At 39.8% G+C, this 17622-nt stretch overlaps 2 long non-coding RNA genes across 3 annotated transcripts; one reads left to right on the top strand and one right to left on the bottom strand.

The window, feature by feature from the left end:
- Positions 1–880: 880 nt before the first annotated feature.
- Positions 881–4606, bottom strand: LOC139981147 (uncharacterized). Of its 2 annotated transcripts, none has more exons than XR_011797789.1 (3): positions 3526–4606; positions 2520–2734; positions 881–1645 (listed from the first exon to the last, which is right to left on the bottom strand). It is a non-coding gene; the product is annotated as an uncharacterized lncRNA (long non-coding RNA). The 2 variants fall into 2 exon arrangements; XR_011797790.1 differs by having other exon boundaries at positions 4165–4606.
- Positions 4607–5458: 852 nt separating this feature from the next.
- On the top strand, positions 5459–10981 carry LOC139981565 (uncharacterized). Its single transcript, XR_011797890.1, has 3 exons — positions 5459–6039; positions 7515–9803; positions 10781–10981. It is a non-coding gene; the product is annotated as an uncharacterized lncRNA (long non-coding RNA).
- Positions 10982–17622: the final 6641 nt, after the last annotated feature.

Raw genomic sequence — 17622 nt, 5'->3', positions numbered from 1 at the left:
GGTGGAGAATGAAACAGGCAGGTGGGGAGAGAGAGGCGAGCTGCCGGAACGTTCTTAGTTCAGATGACACAGGGACGTACAGCTACATAGAGGGGGGGGGGGAGTGGGGCTTTCTCACCCAATAATTGGCTTAAATCTTCAATAGTTGGACAATAGATGGTCAGAAACATGATAATTGGAAATTTTATCTCTGCAACATCTCTTAAAGTAATTTAATATGATAGCACTCTAAGCTTGACAGGATAATTCTGATTTCTGAGTCTATACTATTAGGCGATGCTAATATTTCTAATTTTAGGTTGACATGATTGCAATATTGACGAAATTCGACCTTACAATTAGCCCAAATCTTGTTTCTATAACTGCTTGCACAACCCATAGTAAAGTTGAAAATACTACGAGCAGTTAACAATTGTCTGAATATGGCAATTGGCGTTTCTTTTAGCATCTCATCATATTACTATAATAAAGTAACCAGTTAACCTTATTAAAGGTACAAAGAATTGATAACCCATTCGTGTTATACTGCTGAAAATTTCGATCTTGCGGTACGGCACCCCTCCTTACGAATCCACCCAGTTCCAAAATTATGATTCTAATATTGATATTACCTTCCAACCCCCGCCTATTCAGCAATCACAAGACCCTAGCAACGTCCCGGAGATGGCCCCTTCGTGTTCAATGGAGGTTATATCTCTATGTGTACCATATACTAGGTGATTTGAGGTTGTTTTTCTTCTATGAACTGAAAACATATTGCTGCCTTAGTAAATCATAGGCTTACGATTTAGTCCACTCGTGTCTCAGACATGTATGCATTAGCCAGTCAGTGACATAGGTATAGGTGCAAAATAAAACTTTCCATTTAACGTGACATGTTCTCTGCACTGAAAACTTAAATTGGTTCACCGACTAACATAACGTTAGTCCATCTGGTGCCTCTCCCGACTAACATAGCCTTAGTTCGTTGCTATACCGACTAATTTATTCCTTAGTCAGTTGGATTTCTTAGTCGGTCATCTTAGTCCGTCAGCTTAGTCGGTCAACAATTTCTTAGTCGGTAAATGTAATTAGTCAGTTACATTAGTTGGTGACATTAGTCGGTCTTTACCGACTAATTTATATGAGCCACCGACTAGTTTATAGCAGGTTTTACATTAGTCAGGATGGTGCCTCTCCCGACTAACCTTTCTTAGTCGGTATCGACTGACTAGTTGCACTGACTAGAATCACTGAAAGAATTAAACCCGACTAGTTTCACTGACTAGCATCACTGAAAGAAAAGAGAGCAGAAGAAACACAAATAATGTGTACGTTGGCAGTATTTATTTCTGATATAACTTCTGATGTCTACAAAGGCTGACTTTCGACAGATAGAGAAGAAATCACTGTAAACAAAAATTTGAAAATATGATTTTATTCCAACGAGGTTAAGACAAGTTAATAGATCAAACATGAATCGCAAAAGTATAGCACTGCACAATAATGCAAAGTTGAATCTTGGGCAAGGTTCCTCATGACTTTCGTTTTAAAGTGGTACCCCAAATCGACACCAGTTAAGTCTTCACGAACAAAGAGTGTTTCTCTTAACTACAAATGGCCTCTCACTTGTCTTTAGGAAGCCAAAATCTGCACCATTATTGACCTGTGAACAGAAAATATGATATACGTGTAAGCACAGATACAGATATAGCACATGATAACTCACATTATCATAAACATACATTTACATTAAAATTTTATAACATATTGGGAGGTATACACTTAAATCTAGGTCCTTCAAATTATAAGCCAGGAATAGCAGCTTTACCAAATAATTATTAGCTTTGCACAGCATAACACCAAGTTATTTTTCAAAGCTTAAGAATTATGTTAATCATGTTAATAATGATCCCAATAGACCGGGAGCCCAGAGGGTTTGGTTAGCTGGGAAGGTAACCAATTGCCTTGTACATCACAATGTTCACAGTGCATTCCTGTATATGAAACCAGACGACTGGCAAACCGACTGTGGTGGGTGTGGCTGGGAGAGCAATTTTAAAGTCACCTGATAGCTAACCTAGATCAGTTTTCATGGTAACACATCAAAGTAAGTACAATGTGTCAGGTATAGCCCCAAGAGAAACAAATGGCCATTGCCAGTAATTATTGGTGGTGGGGTTCCCCTGCCAGTGATCTATAATTGACCCCTCAAGGCTGACCTAGGTCAGCTCATGAGGTAACCACTTGAAACCTACTGGAAAATGTTGGTTAGGACTTCAGATACAAGGGATGGGCATTGTCAGTAATTTTTATTGGTGGGGTACCCCTGCCAGTAGACCCCCAAAATGCCCATCCCCATTGACCTAGATGAGCTCATGATGTAACCAGTTGATAACTACTGGAAAATGGTATCACTTCATATGTAAGGATGAAGCTTGCACGTAAATGATATACTAGACTGTTTTTTTTTTTTTTAAACAGGTTATGAAAAGTATCTTTAATATCATTAAACAGTTGGGTACAATAGTTAAACTCACTCTTCCATCTTTTTTCTCTATGGTACTTGTTCCTTTGCTTTTTGGACTCTTGGATAAACTCTTTTGTTCTGCGAAGGGTACCAATATATCATCTTAAAACATGTCTTTAAGCCATATATAACACAGTTCTCCTCTTCTGTTGTTGCCGCCACACTGGTGCCGTACATCACAGGAAACCTCAACCTCGACTTAGATATTTGGCTTTTCAATTCCTGCTGGAAAAAAAACAGCAAAGTATTCATCATTTGAAAAAAAAATTAAAGTTGTCACCACAAAGTTATGTGAGATTTGCTTCCACCATAGTCTCAAAAAACAATCCCAAAGTTTGAAGCAGACTGTATAAAGCTGAAAATTTGAACGAGAGTGTCATCACCATTGCAACCAGAATCAAATGCCCAGAATACAGAGATAATAAAACATGGGCTAAATCTTTGTTTGTTTTTATGATCTTTAAAAATATAAAATTTTAGAAACAGAAATGCACTGAGCCAACTTATTTATAGGCCTAATCGTTTTTAGTTGTTATTTTGCTTGCTCACATAACAAGCCTGTTTAGACCTAGGCTAGAGGAGAATCAGTACTTTCTTACACTAGGTTTGTTTTTCGGTCGTTTTGATTTAGTCTTACTAGTAGTACTAAAGTACATAATGGACCGGCGAAGACTAGAGAATACCCAGAGTTTTAGCAACAGCGTTAAACTGTATCATCTGATCTATTATTTACGTCAATGAGTTTCATTCAATCTAGGATCAAAAAGAGAAACTAATTAATCTTAACCTTTAAACTTTGCTACTAAACAGATATGCTTGAATTACAAATAAATGTCAAAAAACATCATAATCTACGAATCGATGCATATACATATACATAAACAGAATAATTTGAATTCGCGCAAGTGAACCCTGCACTACATTGGACAGAAAAAAACGTGCAATTAGACCAAACTAAACATACTAAATTTTCCGTTACTTCTACATAAAATATCAATACAGATACAACAACTTACTCTTTTTGCAGTATACTAAAGGCACATGTTATAATAACTTCAGACTATCAAGCTTTCCTGAGAAAAAACGGTTAATACTTCTTACAGTAAACAAGTCGACCGTGAAGGAATGTCGCAATTGTTTCCTGGGCGTGACCGGAAATTAAATACTAAAAAATGATAAATGAAAAGGTTAAATAGAACTGAAGCGTGCATCCTGACGGCTCGCAACATATAATACCGGTGACTAGCCAACATAATTTGTTCAGCCTACTGTGACTGTACGTTTGAAGGTCTAGCCTTGCTTATTCAATATCACAAAGCCTACCCATTTAGATTCACATGGGAAATTACAGGAAATCTTTACCAAATGAGTGTAGACTTCAAATATACTATTGAGACTTATAGTTCCAGCATTTGTTTGGGAATAAATTAGAAGATTATGTGCCACTGTTCAATCTAGCCCAATACACACATAACACATTGTTAATTGGTGTTTAGAATGCACACTTTAGTGTTAAGAATGCACTGTAGAAGCCTATAGGCTACTCACTGTCATTGCACTTGTGTATTGCGAAACGCCAGCGTGACAACGATAGCGTTACACTAACCATAATACAGTACTAGTGCCAGCGGCCTAACAATTAACTTTAATTTTACCTTCAAGTTAAAGGAATAACAGGTAGGCCGATGATGGCAGTTAATACCTCCATTCTTCTAAAGACCTTCTTGGGTGATTTACGGTTGAAAGTTGCTTAGAGTGATCGTATGAAACTATGCCAAGTCCAGCAAGCTGCCGTTGCCTCTCGGTTTCCAAATTGAAGTGCATCGAAGTGGGTTAAAATACATTAGTCCGTCGACACCGACTAAGCTACGATTATGGCGTAAATCGGGTGTCCGTATCGTTCTTAGTCCATGGGTTAAAATACCTTAGTCCGTCGCCACCGACTCAGCTGCGATTATATTTTCCTTAGTCAGTGTAAACTGACTAAGAAGCAGCGATGAAACGAAGATTTTTGCTAGTCCGTGTGCATTGACTAACGTTACAGGCTAATTTAACGTTAGTCCGTGGCAATATTGACTAGTTTATTTTTTCAGTGTGCGTCCTATGCTGTTTCATTGTATAATCAAATAACGTTACATAGGAATGGACGTAACTTTAAAGCAAAACATTTAATAATCGTTTTCTATGAACGGTTACGTATTTACTGTAATTTAAAACCTCTGAACTCCCTTCCATGCCTAACGGAAAACTTTCTCTGTGTAGGTTGTCAATGTTTCGAATCCCCGGAGAATGGTAATGTTATCTACGACCCTGTAAACAGAACAGTTGGTTCAACTGCGACTTTCTCTTGCTCTTCTGGATACGTAATGGTTTTATATCCATTGGGGTGGCTAGCCTATTTCCTAGACTGAAAGTTAACATTCCGACTGACGATCGAGGTGGGGGGGGGGGGGGTGGGGGAGACACATGAACCCTTACCACTTTGCGCAAGCCATTACCTGAAAAAATTCGGTTACTTAAGAATTAGACCTTAGACGAAAGAAAAAATGTATGAATATTTCTTGCCATGATCGAAGTGACTCAACGTCACAACAAGTATAGTACGTAAGTAATAGTATGGTAAGTATAGTACAAAGGCGTAAAGATCGCCGTGTAATAAATCGCATTTTCCCCACGCTTCATGAATCCTTCTCTTGGGAGTGGGTATAGGTCAAACGTATTGATTTCGCGTTTTTCTTCCCAATCCCCAGGCTGTTGCTTACAGCACCAATGGAAGGTTTTCACATCTTTCAAACGTGTAACTCTAAGTTTACATCTAAAGCTATTAAGTAATTCTCAGTCGATTCTAACGAGAATGAATATTTTGTTTGCAGAATGCAATAGAGACGCAGCACAGGTTACGGCACTCCGTCGAACATGTATGAAGACATGTGTAACCGCTGATAGTCCATCGGCTGAGTATCAAATTTCCACACTTTCGTTGCACCCCCCTTGCAGCTTTAGTTTGAGTAATGAAATGGGCAGTTAAAAGTAAAAGAAACAACATTCAGTGTGTTTTCCGCAACGACATGAGTTATTTTGGAAGAAAACAGTGGTTAAACATGGGCATATTTTAAATGAGCGGAAGCCCAAAAGCAGTAATGAGGCCCATCCGCTGCTGCACTTTCAACCAATGAATGACCCTTATTTAGGTCATGTGATCTGCTTTCAGTATTTTGTCAACACAAAACATGGCTGCCCCCACAACTGCCTCTTGTTTGTGTCATACGCGGTTAAAAAACGACGAGAAACTGTCACATTTTACAGATCGTAGTTGGAAAACGTTTGTGTCAAGTGCAAGAGAGTGGAAAGAAATTGATTCCGGGAGGAAATTTCAAATTGCACAGCAAACGGAGGCATTATGGAATGTAGTAGGCCTAGGCTAGCTAACTTCGACCAATTCGTTTACCATCGCCGTTGCTATCAAGACTTTACCAATAAAGCAAATCAAGCAAAGGCCAGAAGGAGGCTACATTCGGCAACGACTGAAGGTAATTAGGCCCTAATAATATTGTTATCACTTTGAAATACAGATTCAGAAATGCATTTATGGTGTCTATAATCTGAATTTATTAACCTATGCTATCTTAGGCTATAGGCCTAACTTTAGGCCTAACGAGTAAACGTTAGGGTAACTGTTTACTGTAGTTACTAGGCAAGGCCTAACGTTAGTAACGGTACTAGCCTATATAGGCTAGGCCTAGGCTAGTATACGTTAGACTAGGTTTAACGTTATTGTTAGCTAACGTTATGGGCCAACAAAAGGTGTACACAGTCACATACTTGACATTGAAACAATATGCAAAGGTTAAGAGGCTTGATTTACGAATTACGAACTAGGCTATGACTTAATGAGACTAGGTTAGCTTCGATTTGCTGGTGAACGTAGCAGTTTACCCGGCTTTAGGCATAGGCTTACTAGGATATTCATCTTAGGCCTTAATAGTTAGGCTACCGTCATATTAGTGTTGATAAGGTAAGGATTGGGGACAGGGTTAGGAAAAAGGGTGTCGAAGTAACAAGGCGGAAACAGGGGCCACTGCATGATTCTTAAATCAAGCCAGTCAAGATTTCAATATCAAAAATATTTTGATTAAAATGTGACTGAATCCAAACACTATGATTTGTCAAAAAACCTTATTAGCCTAAAATCTCCGGAAGTTTGTGCAGTAGACTAGGCCTAATTTAGTTGAAGGCCCAGCCGAAATTGTTGCCGTATTGGATACATGGTTATATTTAGCATTGGCCTAGCCTAAGTACGTAGCCTACATTTCTTTCGTTAAAATAACAAAAAAGAAAATGTTCTATAGTAGGCCGAAGGCCGTGCAAATATTTGGCTGCATCGAATACACCGTCGTGTTTAGCCTTGGCCTGTCCTATTAGCCTAGCCTACATTTCTTTACATCAAATGTGCTGTTAAAAGACACAAATGTTGTAGTATAGGCCGAAGGCCCTTCCAAAATGTTTGCTGCATCAGATACACATTTATATTTAGCCTATAGCCTAGCCAACATTTCTTTACATCAAATGTGCTGTTAAAAGAAACAAATGTTGTAGTATAGGCCGAAGGCTCTGCCCAAACTTTTGCTGTATCATATACACTGTTATATTTCTATAGCCTAGCCAACATTAGTAAAATTTGCCGTTAATAAACAAAATGTTATAGTATAGGCCGAAGGCCCTGCCAAAATTGTTGCTGTATCAGATACACATTTATATTTATTAAGCCATAGCATATCCTACTAGCTTAGCCTACATTTCTTTATGGAGCGGAATAGCTCAGTCGGTAGAGCTCTGGATTACAAATCGAAAGGTTGGGAGTTCGATTCCTCTATGATTCACAGAGAGGACATTCCCTTCCAAAAAAGCGCACTTACTGGATGGCGTAACGCCTACCCTAACTTTCACTACTGTTGTATTTATCCTCTTTGTTGTATAACTAGAAAATCATTTATATGTATTACAGAACTTGATGAGACGCCTCCTCTGAAAAAAACGCGATCACGACAACAAGGCCAAACAGCAATCCTGCCACGAAAATGCATCTTTCATTTGGCGTCATCTCCTCACAAGCTGTGTGGTCAATCCGGTTTGAAATTCTTTAAACAAGACACCTCTACCATTCTGCTCAAATATTGCAGAAATCACTCAAGGACTCACCCGATGGCACCATCTGGCCTCCGACAAGTGAGCAGTTAACAGCGGAAGTTGCTGACAGCATAATACCTTGGCAATTACATAACATATTAGCATGGTTGATGCAACCCACAATATCTGCATTGCCTGTAAACAGCGATAAAGTAGAGTTACCGGTTGATATCATGGTTAGGCTAAGATCTATTGCACAGGATATAATTTATACTTACCATCATGGGAGGATAGTAACTCCGAAGCATGTTGCTCTTGGTGTGAGCATTCACCACCTGACAAAGAATGTTCAAGTCCTCACACTTTTGAACAGATTTGGCCACAGTGTTTCTCACAGCTACATTTGTGAGCTTGAAACTGCTGTTGCACAAGATGTCATTGAGGAACATAAGGTCCTGCCTCAAAACATTGATTCGCAGATTTACACTACAGCTGTTTGGGATAACAATGATCTTTCGGAGAAAATTTTGTCGGGCAGAGGGACAACACACAACACTAATGGTATTCTAATACAACGGTCTGGTGACAACAGTATGACTAGGACGTCATCCAATGATAGCTCACAAACGCCAAGACAGAAGAGAAGCGGACAGCGATCATTGGAACAGCAGCCATCTACATTTGTACCTTACTTTTTACAGAAGAGACAGGGACCTGGGAAATACAGTATCGAAGAAACTAAATTGGCTGAAGACAAATCTTCTCAAGTTACTGCTGAACGTCATGACTTTGCATGGCTATTGCTCCGCCAGTCTCTGAATGACCAATCTGAATGTCAAACAGGAAGTTCCCAAGTAATTCCATCATGGTCTGGATTTAATGCTGCAATCAAGGAGGAAGTTCCAAACCAAAGTTCTGTTGGATACTTACCAGTAATTCAGTCTAGTCCAACTGAAATGTCAACTGTGTATATGACCCAAGCCTCACTTGGTCCTTATCAAGGTGGTTGCGTGGCCATTCAGTGTCCAAAACACAGCTGCGTGTGCAGTATCATACAGTAAATATGACAAATCTGTCATATATTTTTCTCTGAGCAAATAAGCCAGTTCACGGTTAATATTGTGCAATCAGGTCAAAAAGTTACGAGGGTACACCTGGCTACATCTGTACACATAGCTTATGCTAAGCAGTATACAATGTTGATTTACATTTGGCTCTCACACTTTGCTCTCATTTTGCCAATACCTTCAAAAATTTACAAAGAAGTTTAAATCGCCAACGTAAGAAGAATTAATGATACAGAGCATCGATAGAATAAAGTTTTTTTTGATGAAAAGTAAGCTCTTAATTAGCAGTCTTAACCAGACTTGTAGTAATGATTAGCTAATTTACATAACTCAAATAGCAATATATGCTACCATTAAATTCACATGTGGTAATTCATTGTGCCTCCTTGCATCAAAACGTAGGTTTACGTATTAGATTCCTAATGATATGATGCTTAAATAAAGGGTTATCATAATCGTACATTTTGTGATGTAGCTATATGCATACTTTACTAATTTGCATATTTCAAATAATTACATGCATACATAGCATATAATTACTATAAGTCATACATATGTTAATCATACTTCCCAGCCCTAAAAATGTCAATTTTCACTTTCACAATTGATATGATGGGATACATAAACTAAATTCCATTTATTCACAATAGTTGTTTGCTAATTTGCATATTATGCAATTTTAAGCATTCTTGCATATTTGTAAATGCGCTTTTACGCATATGAGGTTCAAGGGTACATTTTCATAACTCTTATGATTGCAATAACATCTATTGGAAGTTAAAATGAAGTGATTCCAGAGCAAATGTGCTACGTTGACTGAGTTAACAGTATAATATTTAATTAATGCACATAAATTACGAATGTATGCATACTTGATTTACTTGCAAATTAACACCTCTCAGACTGGAAAACATACAGATTTATATTGCTCAGGGATGTATTTACCAAACCCAACTATGCAAACAAGGCTGCCAGGGGGGTGCAACGGAACCCATTTTCTAGGCCTCTTTTTGGTACTCAGCCGATGGACTATGACGACTGTTTACGCAGTAGACCCTGTGTGTGCGATGGCGTCTGTGGATTGTCATGTATTCCGACAAGTAAGTCTAGTCATAAATGTTATCAGTAGCAACAACACATTTTCGCATAAGTCGAGATGCACAAACTCCATCATTAAAAAATGATGATGATCAGCTTTATATAGCTACTCAAAACCAGTAAGAAATACATCTCATTTTATATGCGCCCTGCATGAAAAGAATTGAGCAAGTTTAAAAATCACATCAATGAGTCCGAAGTGTTTTTGTGTTATTCTTTAAGTTGTTTAGATCCTTAAACTTGGTACTGTTGTCAAATTGTGTTAAAAAATAATCACTATGCAACGGCATGGAAATGGACACCCCATCTCAATCATTGATATGAGTTTGACCGCTGCAGCAATGATAGGTATCGTAGGCTACATCTTATCCAAAATGGAGAAGACGGGTGTGGTATGCTCGTGGTGGATAAAAGAACAAATTCCTGCCTTTACCTCTTCTCACACAACTACATCAACCTGTATGCTATTATAAATACTGCACCAGGATTGAAGTCCATCGGCCTTACGGTTACAAGCAATCTGTAGTTGTTTTTATCTGATCCCTGCATATAAATGTACTGGAGGTGGGATATCACACTTCCTAGTTACATATTTTGTAAAAACTGAATGTCCTCCTCACAACACTAGTGCGCTAGTGCTGGAGGCTAACTGAAACTTGGTGCGTTATTGTGCATTAGAAGGCGGTACCTGTTACTAGCAAATGACATGAGGGGGGGGGGGGGGAACTTTCCAGTTCTGGGTTGGTGGTCAACGTAACGTGTTATATGTGTGCGATAATATAGCCTACGCCTTTCACAAACTCCTATAAACCGCAAGGCAGATGGACTTAAAACCTGGAGTGTGTATGCATATGATGTAGTGTTTCTATATGCCGTTATAGGGATAGCGGTCAGTGATCAAACGTCGTAAGATATATATGAAAGTTGATTCAACTTAGTTCTCTGACTTTTAGTTTTCAATTCTCTTTTCACAATTAAGCACGAGAGAACTACTGTGACATTACCCTAGTTCAAGTAGATAATGCAGATGTCACCTTAGATCCGTCAACATTAGTATTTGGGACAGTTGCAACGATCTCGTGTTCTCCCGGCCATCTACCTATCGGTGGAACAAGAGAAATTCAGCGAAGCTGTTTGGGTAATGGTGACTGGAGTGATGGCTCGCTGACGTGTATACCTAGTGGTGAGTAAAATCTGGGAATCATTTGATGAGCCTGGCTACATTTCAGAATGGTTAAACACCTGCTATAGTGAAACCCCCGACCATGGGCGGCGATCATGGGGGGGGGGACGGGGGGACATGTCCCCCCCAATATTTTAGGTGGGGGATATAGTATCTAATATCCCCCCCCCCCCAATATTTGGTGGCATAGTTTTTTTGAAGCATATGTTTTGTATTTTTTTATGATATCGCTAGTAATTTCAAAATAGAAAATGCTTAGATGCAACTTACAAGGCCTGGGAAGGGCCATTTCCAGCGATCTGGGAGGCATTTTCGGCAAAAATTTTCTTTTGCACTTCGCGCTAACTTATGGTGGCGCTACAATTAGAAATTCTGGGTACAAGCTTTGCCCCTCCCTTGCCAAATTCCTCGCAAGGCGCCTGTCTAACCGTGCCACAATTTGTTACTATATATGACCGAAAGTACTTTTTTTCTCGAAATGAATAGCTAGACGGACTGCATCCGTAATGAAACTTGGTTTGCATCTTGTGTATGAGTGTAAGTACGTACAATCATATATATGATCCACATCGATATGGGTTCACTGGGTTTCCATTTGGCCTGTTTCCTACAAGATTTCTAACCGCAGGTGCGTAGCCAAGGGAGGGGGGGGGGTGAAGGGTGGAGACCGCCCTCCCCCTCGAGCATATTTTTTGGGTATTTTCTATGATATCGAAGTTTTATAGTAGCCGTTATAAGAGGTTTTAATATTTGTACACCAATAATTTAACTGTGTCTGAATTTTCGAAAATTCCTTGACCAACATTCTTCATCATACTTCTCTCTCCTCGTGCAATTTCGACCGGTCTATTAGGGGTTGAGGGGGGTTTTTCTATATTGGTTGTCCATAGATGAAATTTTGTGCAACATTATGGGTATGTTTTGAAGTGAATTTATTATTCAAATTCTGAACAAATAATGGGCTTAAAACCTTGAAAAGTGGGGCTGACGGATATTGTGGGCCGCGATGAAGAATCACCTACAAAAGCAATGATCCACAGGATATGTGATGAAGTCGAACATGATGTGTGACTGGTGACAATCTTCAAAAAGGTTATAGATGAGAAAAAAAAAAGTATTTGGAAAAAACTTGGTTCTCAGGCAAAAGTGTACATATGGTTGGTAAGTTTCAGGCCCGAGAAGTGCCATTTCCGGTGATCTGGGGGTACCAAAACCAGAAATTTGCTTGTACGCTGCGCGCCAACCAATGGTGGCGCTCCGCTTAGATAGTAATACGCGCCCCCCGGGTTAGAAAATCCTGCATACTCCCCTGGTTAAATGCAGCTTTTCAAGGCCTGGGCAGTGCCATTTACTGCAATCTGGGAGGCAATATTTGCCAAAAAATTCTAGTGCACTTCGCGCCAACTTATGGTGGCGCTCCACTTAGATAGTGAGCCAGCAGTTATGACTTTTTATTTCATCAATGGCCTGCAACCCCCCACTTCTGACGAGAAATCTCCGCCACTGTTCACAACTATCCTCCAGTCCTTAGTTGATTCACCTGCACTGGGTCTCGCGAAAATTGTTCAGTGTGTAGTCTACGTTGGTCTTCAGTAATATCACGTATAGAGGTCAGGACAGTTGCCTATGCATCCAATCAATAGTTTAATCTAGTCGTTGTATTTGTAATAAAATGGCAACCATGTTTTCGTTAAATTTTCGTACACTTGATCTCTGCAATAGGTCAAAATATTGGCAAAATAGAACGGTATTGTGTGATTATTTTCTACACATATACTGCTGAAAGTTTAACAGACCGACGAGATTGAACGCATAATGCGGCTTTACTATCATATGACCAGAATACATATATGTTTCACGAACTGGTAACGGGTGTACAGTGTGGTACTTGTCTCCCCATACACATTGTACATTTAGCTAATATCACATGTGGTGTCTGTTCTATCGCATCTCGCTATCCTCTCGCACCCAGGATCACTGATCCTAACCCTAACTCCAGGATCACCCAGGGATCACTAATGTGCTATTTCACACGTAACACCGACGTAATCTCCACTCAAGAGAACTGATATTGATAGTCGACGTCGTTTGCTTGCTCGTTCTTATATATAGGTTCACTTTTCAATTCAACTACATTTCAACCATTGTAATAACAGTATGAACAAGATTACATGGCTACATGATACAAGGAATGACAAATGCAGGTTAAAGATATACAGAAAAGTCGAGGAGATTCACTGGAAAGCTACTGAAAGCTTGTTTTTGTGAGAAGCTTGTATAGCTCCAAACAATAGCACGATTGGAGAGAAAAATGTAGAACATGAGTATTATAAATAGTGAGGAGGACTTTGGGAGGAAGGAAATGAATTAATACCTCGGCCCAATTAAAACCTTGCAATCAGAAAAGGGATTAACTCAATTTGGATCATAATGTCGCTGTTTTGGTCAATGTGCCTTTTGATAGGGCTTAAATAAAACAGCTGTTGACTATGGACCTTTAAATGTAGTTTGTTCGCTATAATAAATATAGTATTGACTCGTATACCAATGTTTACGTTACTGTCTAAAGTGATGACGTGTGAACCGAAAAGAGAAAAAAAAACATAACAACTGTTTGATGTTATAATTTCCCCTATGTTTCAATGTACCAACAGTTGTTAAAACTAATGGATATGGTGTAAAGACGGTTAAATTCTGAAAGCAATTTTCAAAAACGCAACAAAACGGTTTTCGTTATAAGAGCTAGATCACGCCTAGATGTGAGTTTAGTCATGAATATGCAACACTAAACAGCGACGGTATCATCGGTGTAACACATGCATACAACTCAATTGTTAGTTTTAGATTCCAAGTTTGAGGTAAAATAAAGCCACCCGACATGATGATGTAATCCATAAGCTCTTGCGGGCTTCTCCCACATTCGTAGTCGCTAACTGCCTCATAGCCTCTTTAGGCGGAGTGTATAGCCTAGTGGTTAACGCCGGCGTCTCCCAGTCATGAGATCCCCGGTTCGATTCCCCGCCGACAGCAATGTGCGTCGTCTGGCAAGGGTGTTGTTCAATAACAACTTCCTGACATGGACGTTAAATGGATGTGTGCCGAGAGATTGGCTTCGGTCAGCTTGCGAGTCTACAAGCCTCCATGGCTTCTTTCGCGAGTTCCTGCTTGCGGGAAGATCACATATACATACATACATGTATTTATTTAGCTTCATGGTCCGTCAGCGGTTTTCCTTACTGATAATGGTAATGCATTGATAATGTATGCATGGTCCGGCTGTAGTACAAAAAGTAAGTCAGTGTTCTTTCAATCAGCTTCATCGAACGTCATTTAAAACTTAAGTTCACTATCACTTTTAGTAAGAGTAATAGCCTTGTCAGAGACCTAGTTCTAGTAAAGTTACGCTCATAGGCCTATACAGGCGCGTATCCAGGGGAGGGCGTACCCGGGGGGCGCGCGCCCCCCGGGTAAGAAAAGGAGGAGAGAGAAAAGAGAAGAAAAAGGGAAAAAAGAGGAGGAAGGAAAGGAAAAGAAAAAGAAGAAAGAGAGAAAAAGGAGAAAGGGAGAAAAGGAGGGAGCAGAAGAAAAACGCTAAGACACTGGGAAGAGAAAGAGGAACAGTGATATAATTACAGCGCTGATCCCTATTATCTACGCAGGGTAGCCAGTGACGGATCGAGGATTTCGGAAGGGGGGTGCGCCTCAGCCTACCCCTTACACCGACAATTCAATTTTTGACGTTTCCATTTGTCCTCTCTCACCAATATATATATATATATATATATATATAGGCCTATATATATATAGCCTACATATATATATAGCCTATATATATAGCCTATATATATATATAGCCTATATATATATATATATACTATATATAGTATATCATGACGCGTGTGTGTGTATGGACGCCTTAAACAATTTATAAAATTTTATACACCAAAATTAAATGCTAATTGTTACCCCAAACATAGTACCGTAACTCATACAATGAATCTAAAAATTAAATTCCGCATGCGACTTGAGTATTGAGCACATTTCCTGTGAATATCATGTAGTGGATCCAAGGGCGTATCATTGCCGGGGGGGGGGGGGCGGACGCACCCATCACTTCTTGAGATTGTTCCCATCTGCATGAAAACAAGTGATCGGGTTGTGTTTTAGTGACGTCTAGAGGTCGTGCACTGACCTACATGGAGTGTGACCACTCCCGATTTGCAATTTCCAAAGATCAGGCCCCGAAAAATCACAGGAAATCCCAAAGACACTGTACTGTATGGATATCTAGCAATATCTAACGATATCTATAGGGATGAAAATCCCAAGATCTTCCATAAACTGAAGGCAGATAGAGAATCGAAGCCTTCAGTGTGTAATGAACTCAAAACTCTGCGTCTTTCGAAATGAAAAGAATGTGGGGCATCATGCCAATTAACAGTAATTTATTTCAGTCTCATTTCAATTATTAAAAAAACTTACGACCATGTACTAAGCATATACGATGATGTACTAAAAAACTAAGATGTACATCAAGACATGCGATGATGTACTAAAAACGTAAAATGTACATCAAACATATACGATCATGTACTGAAAACTTGTGATGATGATGAAAAAGCGCAAGTTACAAAAAAGTGGCGTATGAATATCCATTATTGTCGTTTGAATACGCGTATATGAATATCCATATATAAGTGTCCCTAGGAATATCAAAGTTGATACCGAAGCCCCGCCCCTAATGGTTCTTAATGAGTTTACACTGAATATTCATACTCGTATGCATACGCCACATATGAATATACATACGCGTATGCAGACGCCACTTTTTTTGGAACATAACATTATTAGTACATGATCGTATTTGTTTTGATGTACATCGTACGTTTGTAGTACATGATCGTATATGTTTAGAACATGATCGTATACTTTTAGTACATGATCGTATATGTTTGGTACATGATCGTCAATTTTTAGTACAGATCGTGTATTTCTAGTACATGATCGTAAGTTTTCAGTACATGATCGTATAAAATTAGATCATCATTAACATCAACATATGTTGTGGTCCTTTTCGCGTTCCATAGAAAATGGCGCTCCAGGATGAACAGCCTCCAAACTGTCTATGTTTGTAGTGTTCGGTTTCGGAAATATCTGGTATTTTTTCATATCCTTCAACGAAGTTTGATAGTAGCCGTTATAAGAGGTTTTAATATTTGCACACCAATACATGGGCGCAGATCCTGTCGGGAACAGCGGGACGCGCCCCCGCCGACTTTTTCAGTGGCGGGGACATGATATACTGTGTCCCCAACAAGTTGTCTTGACCAAACGTTGCATTTAAAATTCCCCTGTATTGAAGTTGGCGCAGTTTGATCCAGCATTGTGCAAATGACATGCTATAAAAGACGAGAAGTATTACTATTGACACTGTTAGGCGTGACTTCTCCGCTGAAGTATTAACACATTCAATCATGTGAAACATAATCTATACACGAGACTGGTAAATTGTGGTCAGCAAAACGGACTGAGTGCGAACAAAACAATCGTTAACAACCCACACTGTGTGTTGCCAATTTGAGCTACAGGGGCGTATCCAGGGGGGCGCAACAGGCGCGCGCCCCCCCCCCTATTGGCCGTCACCCAAAAAAAAAGTTGAGCAAAAAAAAAAAAATTGATGACGACCTTTATGTGAGATGTCGGTGATCGCTCAACCCCCCCCCCCCAAGGGCGGCGGAACCGGGGGCACAGGGGGCACGTGCCCCCACTTTTCCTCAGGTTAAAAATGTGCCATTTTTCTACATAAAAATTTCTAAATAGAAAAAGAGTTTACAAAGCGAAACCCACGTCGAATGAAATATTTCGGGAAGTTTTAAATGTTTACTACCACAGGCGTAGGAGCCCAATTTGATTTGGAGGGGGGGGGGGGGGGGGGCTGTAACGACTTGCCCGAAAAATATTACCAAAATTTTTCGCTCGCTACGCGCGCGTTCAACATTTCTGCAAAGTGCCCTTCGACGTTTGTGCCCCCCTAGATAAAAAGTGCTTCCGCTGCCCTTGCCCCCCCCCCCCCTCCCGTGTGCTTTATTTTTTGTTTGCCCAAAAAAGGTTCTGGAGAAGTTCGGCGGCATAATAGTTTTAGAAACATAGATGGTAATTGTGTTTGTATTACCACTATAAACACTAAGTGACATGCCAGCCATACTAAATTGTGCATTTTGTGTCCATTTTTACTGGAAATGTTGCTTATTATTAAGGCCGAAAAATGGATCACATATGGCACTATTTTGCATTTCAGCCCTTCTTCGAAAGCAAAAATTGTCCACCCCTCCCCTTAGACCCATCCCCCAGGAAGGCGATCATTCATGCCTGACGCCCCCCCCCCCCCTCTAGTGGAAAATCCTGGATACGGCCCTGAGCTAGCTTCACGTCCAGTTCTCATTTTATTATATTTATCCACAGTTGTTAAACAAAGGACGGATATCGCATTTGCGGCAGTCTATAATTGTTCTCTGGGAGAGGACCCCATACCCATCGTATACAAAAGTCTACTTGGATTATTTGTCTCCTGATTTTTTTCTGCAGACGCCCATGTATTTACCCAAACTAAATTTCTAACCCATGAGATCTAAAACTTA

This window comes from Apostichopus japonicus, chromosome 15, assembly GCF_037975245.1.
Source record: "Apostichopus japonicus isolate 1M-3 chromosome 15, ASM3797524v1, whole genome shotgun sequence".
In the NCBI taxonomy this organism is placed as follows: Eukaryota; Metazoa; Echinodermata; class Holothuroidea; order Aspidochirotida; family Stichopodidae; genus Apostichopus; species Apostichopus japonicus.
The sequence above is the reverse complement of the archived record's forward strand: the minus strand, read 5'-3'. Positions and strand labels throughout refer to the sequence as shown.